This window comes from Sapajus apella, unplaced genomic scaffold, assembly GCF_009761245.1.
Source record: "Sapajus apella isolate SASKATOON/1434 unplaced genomic scaffold, GSC_monkey_1.0 scaffold2, whole genome shotgun sequence".
In the NCBI taxonomy this organism is placed as follows: Eukaryota; Metazoa; Chordata; class Mammalia; order Primates; family Cebidae; genus Sapajus; species Sapajus apella.
In genome coordinates this window covers 22,878,846-22,895,710 of record NW_022436942.1, presented here as the reverse complement: position 1 = coordinate 22,895,710, position 16,865 = coordinate 22,878,846, and the positions used below count along the sequence as shown (strand labels likewise).

General features: G+C 39.4%; 1 protein-coding gene and 1 long non-coding RNA gene across 8 annotated transcripts in view; both read right to left on the bottom strand.

Annotated features, from left to right (window-relative positions):
* LOC116560676 (cyclic AMP-dependent transcription factor ATF-7) overlaps nt 1-16,865 on the bottom strand; it is a 104,468-nt gene that overhangs the window by 63,014 nt on the left and 24,589 nt on the right. The gene's annotated exons all lie outside the window — the stretch shown is intronic.
* Nucleotides 5,983-10,530, bottom strand: LOC116560955. The gene is made up of 2 exons (XR_004273232.1): nt 8,154-10,530; nt 5,983-8,017 (listed from the first exon to the last, which is right to left on the bottom strand). It is a non-coding gene; the product is annotated as an uncharacterized LOC116560955 (long non-coding RNA).

Below are 16,865 nucleotides of genomic sequence, written 5' to 3'. Positions count from 1 at the left end.
AAAAAAAAAAAACAAAAATAAAGACACTAGAGAGGTGTAGTCCCAGCTACTCAGGAGGCTCAGGGGAATCACTTGACCCCAGGAGGCGGAGGTTGCAGTGAGCTGAGATTGTGCTACTGCACTCCAGCCTGGTGACAGAGCAAGACTCTCCATCACAAAAAAAAAAAAAAAAAAAAAAGGAAGAAGACCTACTATAGGCTGGGCATAGCGGCTCATACCTGTAATCCCAGCACTATAGGAGGCCAAAGTGGGAGGATCGCCTGAGACTAGGAGTTTGAGACCAGCCTGGGGAACATAATGTGACCCTGTCTCTACTAACATCCCCCCTACAAAAAAAAGAAAAAAGCCTACTACAAAGCTACAGTAATAAACACAGTGTGGTACTAGTAAAAAAAAATGGACAAATCAATTACTACATTTATGTGAATAAACAGAGGGCCCAGAAATAGACCCACATAAATATAGTCATTGATCTTTTACAAAGGAGCAAAGGCAATACAATGAAGCAAAGATAATCTTTTCAACGAATGGTGCTGAAACAACTGGATATCCACATGCAAAAAAATGAATCTAGACACTTGCTTTATAGCCTTCACAAAACTTAACTCAAAATGGATCATAGACCTAAATGTAAAATGCAAAACGATAAAACTTTTAGAAGACACTATAGGGGAACACCCAGACCAGGGGCCACACAGCAGGAGGTGAGCAGTGGGCGAGTGAGTAAAACTTCATTTCTATTTACAATCCCTCCCCACTGATTGTATTACAGCCAGAGCTCTGCCTCCTGTCAGATCAGTTGCAGCATTAGATTCTCAAAGGAGTCCAAACCCTACTGTGAACTGTGTATGTGAGGGATCTAGGTTGCATGCCCCTTTATCTTCCAGGAAACCAGTCCCTAGTGCCAAAAAGGTAGGGGACCACTGACCTAGATGATTTTGGGTATGGGGATGACTTCTTAGATGCAACACCAAAGGCATGATCCATGAACTAAGTAATTGATAAGCTGGACTTTGCTAAAATTAAAAACTTCTGCTCTGTGAAAGACAATGTCAAGAGAATGTAAAGACAAGCTACAAATGCAAATCAACAAAGTAAAAAAAAAAAAAAAAGACAAGCTACATAATGGGAGAATATGTTTGTAAAACATACGCCTCATAAAGGACTGTTATGCAAAATACACAAAGAACTCTTAAAACTGAACAGTAAGAAAATGGAAAACCTGATTAAAAAATGGGCAACAGACTTTAGTCAGATACCTCACCAAAGAAAAATACTGATGGCAAATAAGCATATGCAAAGGTGCTCAACATCATGCCATCAGGGAAATGCAAATTATTATTATTTTTTGAGACAGAGTCTCACTCTGTCACCCAGGCTGGAGTGCAGTGGTGTGATCTCGGCTCAATGCAACCTCCGCCTACCGAGTTCAAGTGATTCTCCCGGCTTTAGCCTCCTGAGTAGCCGGAAATACAGGCGCCTGCCCCCGCACCCGGCTAATTTTTGTATTTTTAGTAGAGACGGGGTTTCACCATGTTGGCCAGGCTGATCTCGAACTCCTGACCTCAGGTGATCTGCCTGCCTCCGCCTTCCAAAGTGCTGGGATTACAGGTGTGAGCCACCACGCCTGGCAGGGAAATATAAATTAAAATAACAAAATCTCCTACGCACCTATTAGAGTGGCCAAAATCCAAAACACTGACAACACTAAATGTTGGTAAGGATGTGGAGCAACAAGAACTCTCATTCATTTCTGGTGGAAATGCAAAATAATACGGCCACTTTGGAAGACAGTTTGACAGTTTCTTACAAAACTAAAGGTAGTCTTACCATAATTAAACATAGTATTACCATATGATTCAGTGATCACACACTCATCGATATTTACCCAAATGAATGGAAAACTATGCCCACACAAAAGCCTGCACATGGATATTTATATAGCAGCTTTCTTTCCTCATAATTGCCAAATCTTGGAAGCAATGAACATGTCCTTCAGCAGGTGAATGGATAAACTATACAACCAGACAATGGAATATTAGTCAGCACTAAAAAGAAATAAGGTATCAAGCCATGAAAAGATAAGGAGGAAACTTAAATGCATATTACTAAATGAAAGCTAGTATGATATGGCCTTATAATTGTATGATTCCAACTAAACGACATTCTGAAGACAGCAGAGCTAGAGAGACAATAAAAAGATCAGTGCTTGCCAGGGGTCAATGGGAAGTGAGGGATAAACAGGCAGAGCACAAAGGATGTTTAGGGCAGTGAAACTCTTCTGTATGATACTATAATGGTGGATACATGTCATTTTATGTAGTGAATGACTGATTGACTGATTTGACAGGAGCTCATTCTGTTACCCAGGCTGATGTGCAGTGGCACAATCATGGCTCACTGCAGCCTTGACCTCCCAGGCTCAAGCAATCTTCCCACTTCAGGCTCCTAAATAGCTGGGACTATAGGTACACACTACCATACCTGGCTAATTTTTTTTTTTTTTTGTAGAGACGAGGTCTTACTATGGTGCCTAGGCTGGTGTTGAACTCCTGGGCTCCAGCAATCCTCCTGCCTCGGCCTCCCAAAGTGCTGAGACTACAGGTATGAACCACTGTGTCTAGCCTCATTCTATATTTCTTAACATCTACAGAATGTGCAATACCGAGAAGTGAATCCTAATACAAAGCATGGACTTAGGTGATATGTCAATGCAGGTTCATCGAATGTAACAAATGTATCATTGTGGTTCAGTATGTTGATAGTGGGGGAGGCTAGTGGGTGTTAGGACAGGAGGTATATAAGAACTATCTGCACTTTTCACTCAATTTTGCCGTGAATCTAATACTGCTCTAAAAAAAATGGTTTCTTAATTTAAAAAAAAGCAAAGGAAGAACATAAATGAAAAAAGACTGAAAACCGCTAAGTAAATATGAATAGCTTCTTGCATATGCATTCTCATAGAGTGCTCAGAAAAGAGTCTCAAATTTTAAGCTCCAAGTAGAGTACCCATTGTTTCTTCTTCTTTTTTTTTTTTGAGACGGAATCTCGCTCTGTTGCCAGGCTGGAGTGCAGTGGCGCAATCTCGGCTCACTGCAACCTCTGCTTCCCAGGTTCAAGCAATTCTCCTGCCTCACCTCCCGAGTAGCTGTGACTACAAGCATGTGCCATCACGCCCAGCTAATTTTTGTATCCTTAGTAGAGACGGGGTTTCACCATGTTGGCCATGATGGACTTGATCTCCTGACCTCATGATCTGCCTGCTTCAGCCTCCCAAAGTGCTGGGATTACAAGAGTGAGCCACCGCATTCGGCCCACTACTTATTATTCTAATGTTAAGACAGAAAAGCAAAGCATAGCAGAAAGTCCAGCTTCCAAGCAGGAACTGTTGTCTCCTTGACAGAGCTCCAATCCAATTATGCCCTAGCCACTAATTTTTCTATCACCACCTCCCCTTTGTTTCAGAGACAGTATCCACAACCTTCTGTTCACGCGGTAGAGGAAGAAATTACTTCCCAGAAAGGCTTAGCCCACTGCATTCTACTAGATAAAGGAAAAACAAAAAGCCATTCTACTCTGACAAGCCGATTACTGTCTATGGAGAACCAAAATGCCTCCCTTAGGACTAAGGGAATAGCCAACAAGGTATAGTATGTTAAAATCTTTAACCACCACTCTGCCAAGAGCTGTTATGTATGTGAATACAATCCTCTTATCTGGGCAGTCAAATATGCATAACTGAAAGTACAAGCCTCCATAGGCCCTGTCTATAGTTTCAAAATGCACAGAAAGTGAAAGAAGGCTGAAATAGTCTCCCCTTTCCACTACTGCAATTATCTAGGTAAAGCCTAGAAGGAAAGAACAGGAAAGACTGAATAGGGAATAGCTAAAGTGTTGAATATTATATGATATTTTATAAAATATACACAGATATCTAGACCCCTGAAAATTTTAGAGTAACTACTTTTATTGTTCCCTCACAATATGCACAGCCTAAGGAGACTACAGTCTCCCTCTTAGTCCTAAAAAGTAGGTGAAACTGAAGTAAAATGACAAATGTCTGAAGTTATGAACATAATAAAAAATTAATGTGCATAGATTGCTATTACGAAAAAAAAAAAAAAGATGTTCACTGAAGTGACAGATGTCTATGATACTATTTACCCATTCTGGTATTATACAAACTCCAGGTATATACTACAACTGAGATCTTTAAAACTATCTGAACACCTCTTTTCACTTGATTCAAATAACTATGCCAATGAAAGATTTGTTATTGTCAGTGAGCTTGGGAACAGAGACATAAAATGGAGGTAATCAAAGCTTAGCATTAAAATGTAGTCTTCATCCACCCTATTAAACTGTCACTGTCTCTCTGATAACCTCTCAGTAGCCAAGCTTTTAGCTCTGTTCTATAGGCTGCTTCCCTGAACCACTTTTTCTTTTCTTTTACTTTTTTATAGGAAGTCCTGGCATCACACACACAATACATATACACACACAGGCACACACATGCACGCTCACACACAACTAACTGGTCTATCAGAGGCACCCAGCAAAATAAACAAATGAGATCTATGGAGACCAAGAATGATCATTTTCATCAGTTACAACCTTACCCAGTGAGCCATTCTCAGTTCCGAAGCCAGGAACTTGACTTCGTGGTCAGAGGTGGAAAAGACAAGATTCTAGTTAGATACTTCCTGCAGTTGAAGGTACAATTTCACATGATTCACAGATAAACAGTGAATCATTATCAGAATCAAGAAGGAAAATGTGCCAGATGCGGTGGCTCACACCTGTAATCCCAGCACTTTGGGAGGCCAAGGCAGGTGGATCACTTGAAGTGAAGAGTTTGAGCCAGCCTGGCAAACATGGTGAAACCCTGTCTCTACTGAAAATACAAAAATTAGCTGGGTGTGGTGGTGGACGGCTGTAGTTCCAGCTACTTGGGAGGCTGAGGAGGGGAATCACTTGAACTTGAACATGAAGGTTATAGTGAGCCAGATTTGCACTACTGGGGTCCAGCCTGGGCAGCAGAGTGAGACTCTGCCTCAAAAAAAAAAAAAAAAAAAAGAGAAGAAGAAGAAGGAAAATGTGGCTCATGCCTGTAATCCCAGCACTTTGGGAAGCTGGGGTGGGCAGATCATTTGAGGTCAGGAGTTGGAGACCAGCCTGGCCAATATGGCAAAACCCCATCTCTACCAAAATAATACTATTAGATTCTCTGGTCTCTTTTGATCCTCTGTATATACTTCTACATATTTGATCACTTAAATTATTTCATGTAAATATTTCCACAAATCTACATAGCCATATATTTTCACTTCTGATGATAAATTATAAACGAAATGTCTATTGCATTAATATAACACAGTTTCTAAGGGAAAAGGAAAAGGCAGATACCTAGAGGTGCTATGACATCAATGAAAGACAGGATGTGAGACCTGAGTGTGGAATTGCATTATTCAACAGGTAAGATCTTCTATGTAGCCATATGGCAAAAATGTCAGAGAATAAGCAAGTTAGCAATCACTGAGCAGATCATACATCTCACTATCCTGTTGTTCTAATCATACCCTAATTACGCCTTAGTAATATTTCCTCTTACCAATAAGTACGGCAGCCACCAGAACAAAAGCCCCAATTACTACACGGCACTAGTCAAAGCAAGATACCCATCCTTTGTCTGTGGGAGCTTGTGGGCATAAAAAAAGGCAAGAAAGAAGGAAATATGGATCAGGAAGTAACCTAGCCTAGAATGCACAAAGATGACACCCACAATGCTTCTCTGGGCTTTTCAGTAGAAGTTGCTGAAGCCATGAAGGTACCAGTTTTCTAGTTCTGTCTACATTTCTGATTGGGCAAAAATTAATTTTCTTTCCTCTTTAGAACCATGTCCTTGCTGCAAAATGATGGTGTTTTACCTCAGAGAGTAGACACATTTCAGCAGCATTACCAGGCAAATAAAAAACACTGTACATTAAGGCTGAGGCAGCTGCAGAAAGATTTCTTCCTTTTCCTAAGAATTTATATATATATATATATATATATATATACACATTTTTCCCCCCCACAGGCACAGCTCAGCTACAGATTTAGCTTAGCTCTCTTTGGTATGACAGCTAGATATATAGATCAGTAACAAACTATATCAAATACTTAGTTGACTGATTTGGACCATTATCCAAAAAAATTACTTATTCATTTTTTTCTAGGCTAGATGTGCATACTGAAAAATAATAAGGAAGAATTTAACAGAGTAGTTAAGAGTGCTGGTCTGGAGTCTAACCATCTGGGTTCGTGTTACAACTCCATCACAAAATACTGAGTAACCCTGTACAAGTTAGTTCTCTGAGCCTTAGTTTTCTCCTTGGTAATTCTCCCTCAGAGGTTGCTAGGATTAAATAAAACATCCCTGTAAAGTACTTTGGCATAGTACATGACATAAGCTCAGTGAGCTATAATTATTGCTGCTGTTGTATCAATAAAATCAAATAATTTTCACTGTATTTTATTCTCTCCCTTCCCTGTATGCTTTCTGGATGGAAAGATCATTTTGCCATACCTAATGTAAATATATTTCCTCTAAATTGTGTATGTATGTATGCATACATTACCTGTTAATATGCACTAACTGATGTTAACCCTGACCATCATGCTAAGAACCTTCTCTAGGCTAATGTTCACTTTACCACAGAGTTAGTTCAGTCTGACAAGTTAAGAAAGTAACTGATCCAAGACTAGCATATTCTTATATTTAGTCAAATATAGAGGGTAAAGAGATATTATCTCTACGAAAAAAAAGATACTACTCCATACCAAGGAGCTAGAGTTCTAAGCAGACAGGAAGCATGAGTCCTAGAACTAAAGAAATCAGTACTTCTCCTTCCCCTATATTTTATCAACTGAAATTTTCCAGAGTGGGTAAAGGAGGAAATGGTTCTTTCTTTCCAAATTAAATTGGTTCCAGTGTTTATCTGGGCTATTCTTAACATTTATACTTCTCAAGTAGCTTCATTTTTTATTTTTATTTTTTGGTAGTGTCAGGGTCTCGCTTTGTTACCCAGGTTCATCTTGAACCCCTGGCTTCAAGCAGTCCTCCTGCTTTGGCCTCTCAAGGTGCTGGGATTACAGGCATGAACTTCTAGTAAAAGAAGCTGAGATAGCCCAAAATAAAATGCAAAAGTAAATCTGTGTATCTTTTACATCTTCATAAACTTCAATATCTCCTTTGCTAAGGGACCATTCTACCTATGCCAGTCTACATCTGTGATCCCCTAGCCCCAAATAAAAACATCCATTTCTTTAGGTAGCAATATCACAGTTGTCATTAAACCAATTCATACTGAAGTGTGAATGATAGCCCCCACAGAGTTCTCCATAGTTTTCCAAAAACTTCATAATTTACATGAATCTTTAATTAGTGTAGAAGTACAAAAGTTTATTTCTGGATGGGGAATCTTTGCACTGATCTTCTTCAATCACATATAAAGCTGCCCATGGGAAGAAGGGAGAGAAGGAGATGTTATTGTACTCAACCTAATCAAAGGAAAAAGAATCAAATGCTCTACTTCCTTTTGCTCAATCCAAATACCTTGATTCCCCAGATACAGCCCATTCAGTGTTCATCTTGTCCTTGCTCCTAACACCTAGAATCAATAAAATGTCACTAGGCAAGCTAATTCCTATAACATCAGACAGACCCCCAGCAGAGAAGAGGAAAGGCTGGCCACCTACATCTCCCTGGATAAATGCTTGGAGTTTTAGGTAGAACTTGGAGCTGTGGAACCTCCCACATCTAATTTTCTCTCCCTTTTTTTTCCTAACAATTTCTAGTTACATGCTTATCTACTCACAATTTTAAAAAATTAGAGGGCTATATGATTCCTACTACATGACATTCTAGAAAAAGTGAAACTACAGAGACAGTAAAAAGATCAGTGGTTACCAGGGGTTCAGGAGGGTGGGATGAATAGGTGGAGCACAAAAGATTTTTATGGCAGTGAGACTATTCCTTACGGTATTATTATTATTATTATTATTTTTAAGACGGGGTTTCACCATGTTGGTCAGGCTGGTCTTGAACTCCCGACCTCAGGTGATCCGCCCGCCTTGGCCTCCAAAGTGCTTGGATTACAGGCGTGAGCCACCACTCCCGGTCTATGGTATTATTATAGTAGATACATATGTGATACATATATGGTATATATGTATGTGATACACATATAGTAGATACACTTGTGAAACCCCACAGAATGTATAGGCAGTGAACACTAATGACAACTATGGCCTTTAGCTAATAATAATGTATCAATGTTGGCTCAACAACTGTAAAAAATATAGCACACTGATGCAAGATGTAACAATAAAGGAAACCGTGGGTAGGGGTGGAGTGAGGAGGTATATGGGAACTCTCTGTACTCTCCACTCAATTTTTTCTGTACACTTACCACTGTTCTAAAAAATAGTCTATTAATTATTTTTAATAGAGGAAACACTGATTAATAATCCCCACCAGGTACAAAGACTAATAAGAGCCAAGATAAGCTGTATAAAAAGGATGTAAAAATGTAAAAAATTAAGACTGTAGGGCTTGATCTCAAACAGTAACTAAAGGACAGTAACTAAAGACAGGAAAGAAGCTTGAGGAAGTGAAGGATGGAAAGACAACCACACAGTGGCATTTTATAGTGACTGGTGTGCAAACAACTAAAATAAATTTATTTCCCTCAGAGAAAGAGAACAGAAGCCAAGACACTTATAAGGGACACTGAATTTCTCAGCAGAAAAATCACCCCCATTAAGCCTCTGGCATACTTTCGAGTATCACCCTGATGCCTCTCCCTGTGGCTAAGGAATCAGAGCTTGTCACTGTAACCAAGTCAGCAACCTGTGCTGGTGCCAATCTTTATAGTGGATTGAGCTATTTTTCAGGAAAAGCAAGGGATAATTGCCCAGTATCAAAAGAAGATCTGACCCTTGGGAGGGGAAAGGAGGTGTTCCTTTTGCGACAGGATGGTTCTCTCTGGAATAACATAAATGGCTCTTTGAGAGACCATGTCTTTGATAGGCAGCGCTGCAACTCTGACAGCCAATCTGCTGAATGCCGAACAGAGCACTCAGCTTTCTACAATGACTCAAAGGACACGGCAAGGCTGCAGATTTATTCTGCTGACTTTCCCTGCACAGCCACTCAAGTTTTTCAAAGGCAAAAAGGAGGAACTCTTGCCTTTCAATCCAGGGAATTGCAAATTCCACTGGGATTTAAAGACAGAGCTATGTTTGCTCAAAATTTGACATCATTGATGTGAACAACAAGATTTAAAAGCTTGGAATTATGGCTGGCAATTTTAGCAGTTAGAGCAGAAGTTGGTTCAGCACTTCAATCTGCCCGCAGAATCAGCAGCCACACAAGGGCACATGGAGTGCCAGACTGGGAATGAGATAATTTCACAAAATTTATTCTCATTCTCTTTGGACTTTCACAGACAATTGCAAATAGTCCAGAATCTTACCAAAGCACAAATACAAAGGTAGCATATTTCACTGCACAAAGAAATTTCAAAGTAAAAACACAAAGGCACTGTTACAAAGAGATAAACCTCAAAGCTTCCATCTTTTCTCCAGGATGCTTTCCGTCTTGAAATCCTATCCTTAACATGACAATTTTGTGAGAGAAAACTTTTACATCTCCCTACAATAAACTATTAAAAGCATTTCTTCGTCACAACTTGTATGTCAATTCTTCAAGATGAAATTTTGAAACAGCAAAGGATTCTACACATTCTACCTCAAAAAAAGAGCCATGTGCTATAATTTAAATGACAAGCTCTCTGTGGTTAAATAGATTAAGCCCTCAACAGACAAAAGAAAATTAGGCTTGAGAGTTAAGATACCCAATTTCTGTTGAAAACATTTTTTGTTATCTTATGATAAGCAAACAAACAAACAAAAAACCCCTCAAATTTAGGGGTAATCAGTTCTATTGTGATTTTTTAAAATATGTATTATTGTACTAAGCACACTAATACAATAGGTACTGAAGTAAAGAGATTAGCAAAACAGCACAGAAAATCATAAGCAGAAAACCAGAATAAAAGTTTTCCCCAAACAAAATACATAACCTTTTCACAAAAATTAATGGAAAGAGGACAAAAAAAAAGATGCTTTGCTTTATAAATAATATTGGCAAACACTATACTTTATGTATTCAGTTTTTAGACATAATCAAAGGCCTGACATTTAACCAAATGTCAAATAGCACTGTCATTCTTTCAGAAAGGTTTATCATTTGGTGATAAAGACTCTATTCAGATCAAACTCTCAATGTGACTGTACTCCATAATTTTCTTAAAATATTATAAAGTCCAATTTAAAAGGGACTTTGGGCCAGGTTCGGTTGCTAACGACTATAATCCCAACTACTTGGGAGCCTTAGGTGAGAGGATTGCTTTAGGCTAGGAGTTTGAGACCAGCCTGGACAGCACAGCAAGACCGTGTCTTTAAAAATAAAAACATAAAATTAGCCAAGCATGGTGGTGTGCACCTGTAGTCCCAGCTACTCAGGAGGCTGAAGCAGGAGGACTGCCTGAGCCCAGGGGTTGGAGGCTTCAGTGAGTTATGATTGTACTATACTCCAGCCTGGGTGACAGAACAAGACCCTATCTCTAAAAAGATAAATAAATAAAAGTGGTATTGTGTTTAAGTCACTGGCATATAGTTAAAAAGCTTAAGTTTGCCCAGTCACAACCCTTTGAGCAGAATGTTGAAACTGTTTTTCTCTTCAGAAAAATCTTCCAGAGAGCATATCTTGTACCTTGTTCATAATGTACAATTTATTGGCATTTCTTTTCCTTTCTAAATGGCCAGGAGGGAAGAAGAGCTCCACAGCCCCTGTATGTGGTTAGTAATGGCGCTTTTACTTGTCATTGTACAAAGCCTGTTAAATATTTACAACACAGACAGCAATATCTAGTCCTAAACACCCAGTTGTGAGTTTGAATTTTTTTAGAAATAAATCTATGACAAGTTTTCCCCAGCAAAATGCCAGACGACTTTACTAACAGCTTCAAGAGACCCAGCGGGTCCAAAGGAGCAGTTATAGGCCATCTGGTGATTACTTATTATTATTTATACAGCACTGTAGATGTACACACAGATGTGTTATGAATCCACATACAGAGAGGCCCTAACAAGGGCTTCAGACAGAATGCGACTGCTGAGCAAGTCAATCTGCATTAAAGAAATACACTAACCAGAGAGAGGGAGTATGCTGGCTGCTTTTTAATCTGCTGCATTAGCTGGAAGACAGTTCGATAAAAGAATGAAGAATTCTATACAATGCCAATATCTTGTAAGTCAACAACCTATCTATATGCTATATGTCATTTTGCCAGGGTGGCAAAAGAAGGATAAATGAAAGACAGGCTCTCAGATTCAGAACGCACTTTGTAAACTCAGCAATCTGTAAAAGAAGGGAGTAACCGCTGGGCGCGGTGGCTCAAGCCTGTAATCCCAGCACTTTGGGAGGCTGAGGCGGGTGGATCACGAGGTCAAGAGATCGAGACCATCCTGGTCAACATGGTGAAACCCCGTCTCCACTAAAAATACAAAAATTAGCTGGGCATGGTGGCGTGTGCCTGTAATCCCAGCTGCTCAGGAGGCTGAGGCAGGAGAATTGCTTGAACCCAGGAGGCGGAGGTTGCGGTGAGCCAAGATTACACCATTGCACTCCAGCCTGGGTAACAAGAGCAAAACTCCGTCTCAAAAAAAAAAAAAAAAAAAAGAAGTGAGTAGGAAAGAGGCCTCTTAGGAAGAACTTAGCTACAAAGACAGGATTTTATTTTTTTTCTAACAGGAATACTCTGAGAACAGTTTCTGAGCTCCCATTTCAAATACTAACTTATACCTAAGAAAAACAAGAGTAAATAACTGAAAAATGTCACCTTAATTTATAATGGGTATATTGCCAATGAGATTCATACAGCCTTTTTTGGGAGGGGCAGACTGGAGCAAGGATGCTTTTAATCTACTGCGCTCTAATAAACATATATATATTTGTTTAAATATAACATGAAAAACAAAAATAACCAACTATATGTTTCTAAGGGCAAGTGTCAAGAGTATTAGATATGACATTAAGAAACTTGAGTTTAATTACATCTCTACATTTTAAAAATCCCAGTCCCAGGCCAGGTGCAGTGGCTGATGCCTGCAATCAAAGCACTTTGGGAGGCCAAGGCGGGTGGATCACCTGAGGTCAGGAGTTTCAGACCAGCCTGTCCAACATGGCAACACCCCATTTCTACTAAAAAATACAAAAATTAGCTGGGCATGGTGGTGGGCACTTGTAGTCCCAGCTACTGGAGAGACTGAGGCAAGAGAATCACTTGAACCTGGGAGGTGGAAGTTGCAATGAGCCAAGATTGCACCACTGCGCTCCAGCCTGGGCGACAGAGCGAGACTCCATCTAAAAAAAAAAAAAAAAAAATCCAGTCCCAATTTTGCCTATACGATGCATAAGAGTGGTCTACTTCCACCACAGGTTACTGAAGCATCCAGAGAGTGAACTGAAAGTTATTACAAAGTCAACATATTACAAAAAATAAGGTTAGCATTTGGCCTAATTTGTGTATAATGCCGTGTATTTTCAGCTGCCTGACAGCATGCAGGCACTCTTACCAGATGGGAACTAGATGAATTATTGAATGAAATATGAATTATTAAATAAAAATTAGAATTTTAAAAAACTCCTGGCAGAGGATGGGGAAAAAAGGCTTATTTGTTTGCCTGAAATTGCTTTCACCTGTCGAAACATGTAAACATGGCATATACTACCACAAATGGCATTTACCTACCAGAGCCATTGCTTTCACTTGTAATTCTGCAATTCAAGATGCTTCCCTAACATAAGAATCAGTAATCACCACCAACTCATTCTTTCCTGCTTTTCTTTTGTGCTTATGCAAGGTAATAGGGAAACTTGCCAAAGGGAGAGAATTAGAGATCCAGAGTCCCACAGTACCAGTATGGCCCATTTAATGGGAGGGCTGGGATAACAGGAATAATCTCTATAGATTTGTGTTGTATAGGCAATAAAACATATACCTTTGCAGCATGCCAGCCTTTAACCAATCATAGGAGCTATTTGTTGCCTCATATATTACAGAGCAATAGAGATTTAAGGGATAATGTTCATGGAGGCAGAGGATACGAAGCAATAAACAGCTTTGGAGGTTGGTTAAATGCCAAGTGAAGCCAGGACTACAACACCATAAACATTATTCCTATTATATGACAAGATAAGGAAGTACAAGAAGCTGCCTCAATCCCATCACAACTAGGCTCCATCACTATTGTTGGCCTTAGAAAGGAAAAGCAGGCCCCAGAGGTCTATGAGTTAGTTATATGTTTCCTGTCTCAGAAAGATATGAAGAGAATTTCAACCTGTACCTAAATGTCCTCTGGGAGAAGAAAAGAAGATCTGATAGTAGGTATTTTCAAGGAAAAAAAGAGTAATAGCCCCTCAGGGTCACACTGGACAGAGAAATAATCAAAGGATTTTTCCTTAAAAGGACAGAGGTGGGCTGGGTATAGTGGCTCACCTCTGTAATCGCAACACTTTGGGAGGCCAAGACCAGCCTGGCCAACATGGCCAAACCCCTTCTCTACTAAAAATACGAAAAAAAAATTAGCCAGGTGTGGTGACGCCTGTAATCCCAGCTACTAGGGAGGCTGAGGCAGGAGAATTGCTGGAACCCAGGAGGCAGAGGTTGCGGTGCGCCAAGATCGCACCGCGGCACTCTAGCCTCGGTGATAAGATCGAAACTCCTCTCAAAAAAAAATAAAAAATAAAAAAAAGGACAGGTGATAGAGAATATAGTTATGACAGAAACCTTTCTCACTGGCTAAGAGCAGGATGATACTAACTCTCCATAAGTAAAATCTCCTCAGAGGAAATGTGTTCCTGTTCTTAAGGAAATTGACATTCTAAGAAATAATCTGATTATGACCAGCTTCTATTCAAACACTTGATTATGGTAACCAGAAGGACTACTTAAATTGCATAATTTATACTGCAAACCTGTGTCATGTGCCTGAGAGGGAGGCATAGGAATAAAGAATTTGTTGATCCCCGGAATAAAAAACCGGGCATAAAGCATCCTAAAGATAAGTTATCTAACTGCATCCACATGAAATAACATCTAAAATTCAAGATTAGTGACAGAGACATAGTATGTATTCCTGTTTCCACATATAATGGAACAACTTTATAATCCATATTCAAGTAAAAGTGTCCTCCAAAAGTATTAAAAACTTATGACTTCCTATTAACAGATTCAGTACCAAACTATATTTCTATTATTTTAACAACAATACAAAGCTGTTTTATAGTCACAATGTCCTTAAATAGATGCTATCTTATAAACATTTCAAAAACCCATACAACTCAGATTCAACCAGTCCTCTGCCAAGAGGGTATCTGGGGCACTATTGCCTTAACAACACTAACCCCATTCTCAGGAGGCAGCTCTATTAACTACTCCTGCTACCACATTCCACAGAGAGGTATTAGCAGGGATATTGCTTTCCCTGAGTTCCTCTTCATCAGGTTGATGAGGCCTCTAGAGAAACAAAAAAATCTCAACAGGAGAATAGGATTAACAGGGCTAAAAAACCCTATCACTTGTCTTTTCCGGTAAGAATGCAGACAGCACAACCTTCAGCAGCTTTTTTTTTTTTAAGTACATGCAGCATATTTAGAACTCAGCTGTGTCACATCAGACTTACTGTTGGGAAGTGGATCATGAACAGAATCCAAAAATAACAGCCATTAAAGACCTAGCAACCAAAACATGTTTACGTATCCATTGAAAGCCTAGTGGTTTTGATTATATAGTGAAGAGCATAATCCACTAGTCTATTTTAGGTGAATTTTCCTTTCACCTTCCCTTAATATTAAGGCACAGGATGATTTCTGACTTTAGGAATGTATAGGGTGAAGTCTGGGCAATGAACAGATATTGAAATAATGCAAGATTCCTATAGTTTTGTTTGTTTTTTAAGAAACAGTATCCTGAATTATAATTGTTTTCATTCCTACTTCCTTTACCTGGTAGAAACCACTGCTTTTTGAGACTTCTATGGTAGCAGGTTCTCAACCATGTCTTGCAAAAATTATCATGGTCCTTATTACCCATCCTGGGACTTACATAGCCTTTTTATTATTCTACCATTTCTGGAAGAAAGAACTTGAATCAATGACAAATGGATTATAAATAGCTTGAAAGGCTCAAGGTGGCTCCAGAATGAAATCATTCTCAAGGGATATTAAGGAAGTTGGATGACAGGCCAAGGGTAGTTCACTTTACCAAATTTATCTTCTCTGCCAGATTTTCACTATTTCATATCACATAAAGCAATCACAGTAAATCTTGTAGTGATCCCAATCTAGAGCTATTTGTTACCAGATAGTGGGAGAAACTTGGAAGAGACTAAATATTACTAAAGAACTATAATCTTACCTGACTATAAAGATTTGACATGCAAAGGAGGTAAAGGGATGAATTACTACCTTCAAAGCCTTAAGTTGTACTTTTGTATCCTTTTTCTATGAAACAAGTACCTTGAATCCAAAAGAAGAAGGTAGCAATGTTCCACACTCACCTTCCTACTGAGGGGAAAAAAGCTTTTAGAACCTAAGCCAGAGGTTATAATGAATCCTAATAATCAAAATACCAACGAGTAATTCAGAAACAGGAGAGAGATGTGGGGGAAGGAAATGGCTTCTGGTAAATGGAACCCAACCTTACCAAAAGGAACCAAAGTCAAAAGTCCCTACTATTTTCCTACCTCCAGTCCAAAACAGAGCAAAACAGAAACAAATTTCATAAATCTGTGACATTTCACAAATTTCAGTGTATACTACTTTCTTCTGATGAGACAGCTTGAAGAGATGTTTATATCTTTCTTCCTCGGAGAGCTTAAGAGATGCTTTTCTTGTGTATTCCTTATTTTTATCATCTATTTCTACTTCTTTGCAAAGTCCTTGTCGGTGGTTTTAAGCATATAACATATAAGGGGAGTTCAAGAGTTGAGTAGCTTAAATAATAAGTGAAGAAAAATAATGGTAAGTATGAGAAAAATACATCTTTTCACCAAAAATGCGTATTTTTCAAGTAAAAGTATAAAAGCAAGAAGTAATATTGGTTGTAAGCATCAGAGTAAATAGTATTATCTGATTCACATGTAAAAATTTGGAGAGATCATTTTTTAAAAAATTTATTTATTTTGAGACAGTGTCTTGCCCTGTTGCCCAGGCTGGAGTACAGTGGCATGATCATGGCTCACTGCAGCCTCAAACACCTGGAGTCATGTGATCCTCCTGCATCAGCCTCCCAAGTAGCTGGGACTACAGGAATGTGCCAACATACCTGGTTAATTTTTAATTTTTTTTTTTTTTTTTTGCAGAGATAGGGTCTTGCTATGTTGTCCAGGCTGGTCTCAAACGCCTGAGCTCAAGCAATTGCCCTGCCTTGGACACTGAAAGTGCTGGAATTATAGGCATGAGCTACCACACTGGGCTAGGAGAGATCATTTTTAGAAACGTATTTTAATGGCCGGGCACAGTGGCTCATGCCTGTAATCCTAGCACTTTGGGAGGCCAAGGCGGGTGGATCACAAGGTCAGGAGTTCGAGACCAGCCTGGCCAAAATGTTGAAATCCCGTCTCTACTAAAAATAAAAATTTGCTGGGCGCGGTGGCACGTGCCTGTAATCCCAGCTATTCAGGAGGCTGAGGCAGGAGAATCGCTTGAACCTGGGAGGTGGAGGTTGCAGTGAGCCCAGATCGCGCCATTGCAC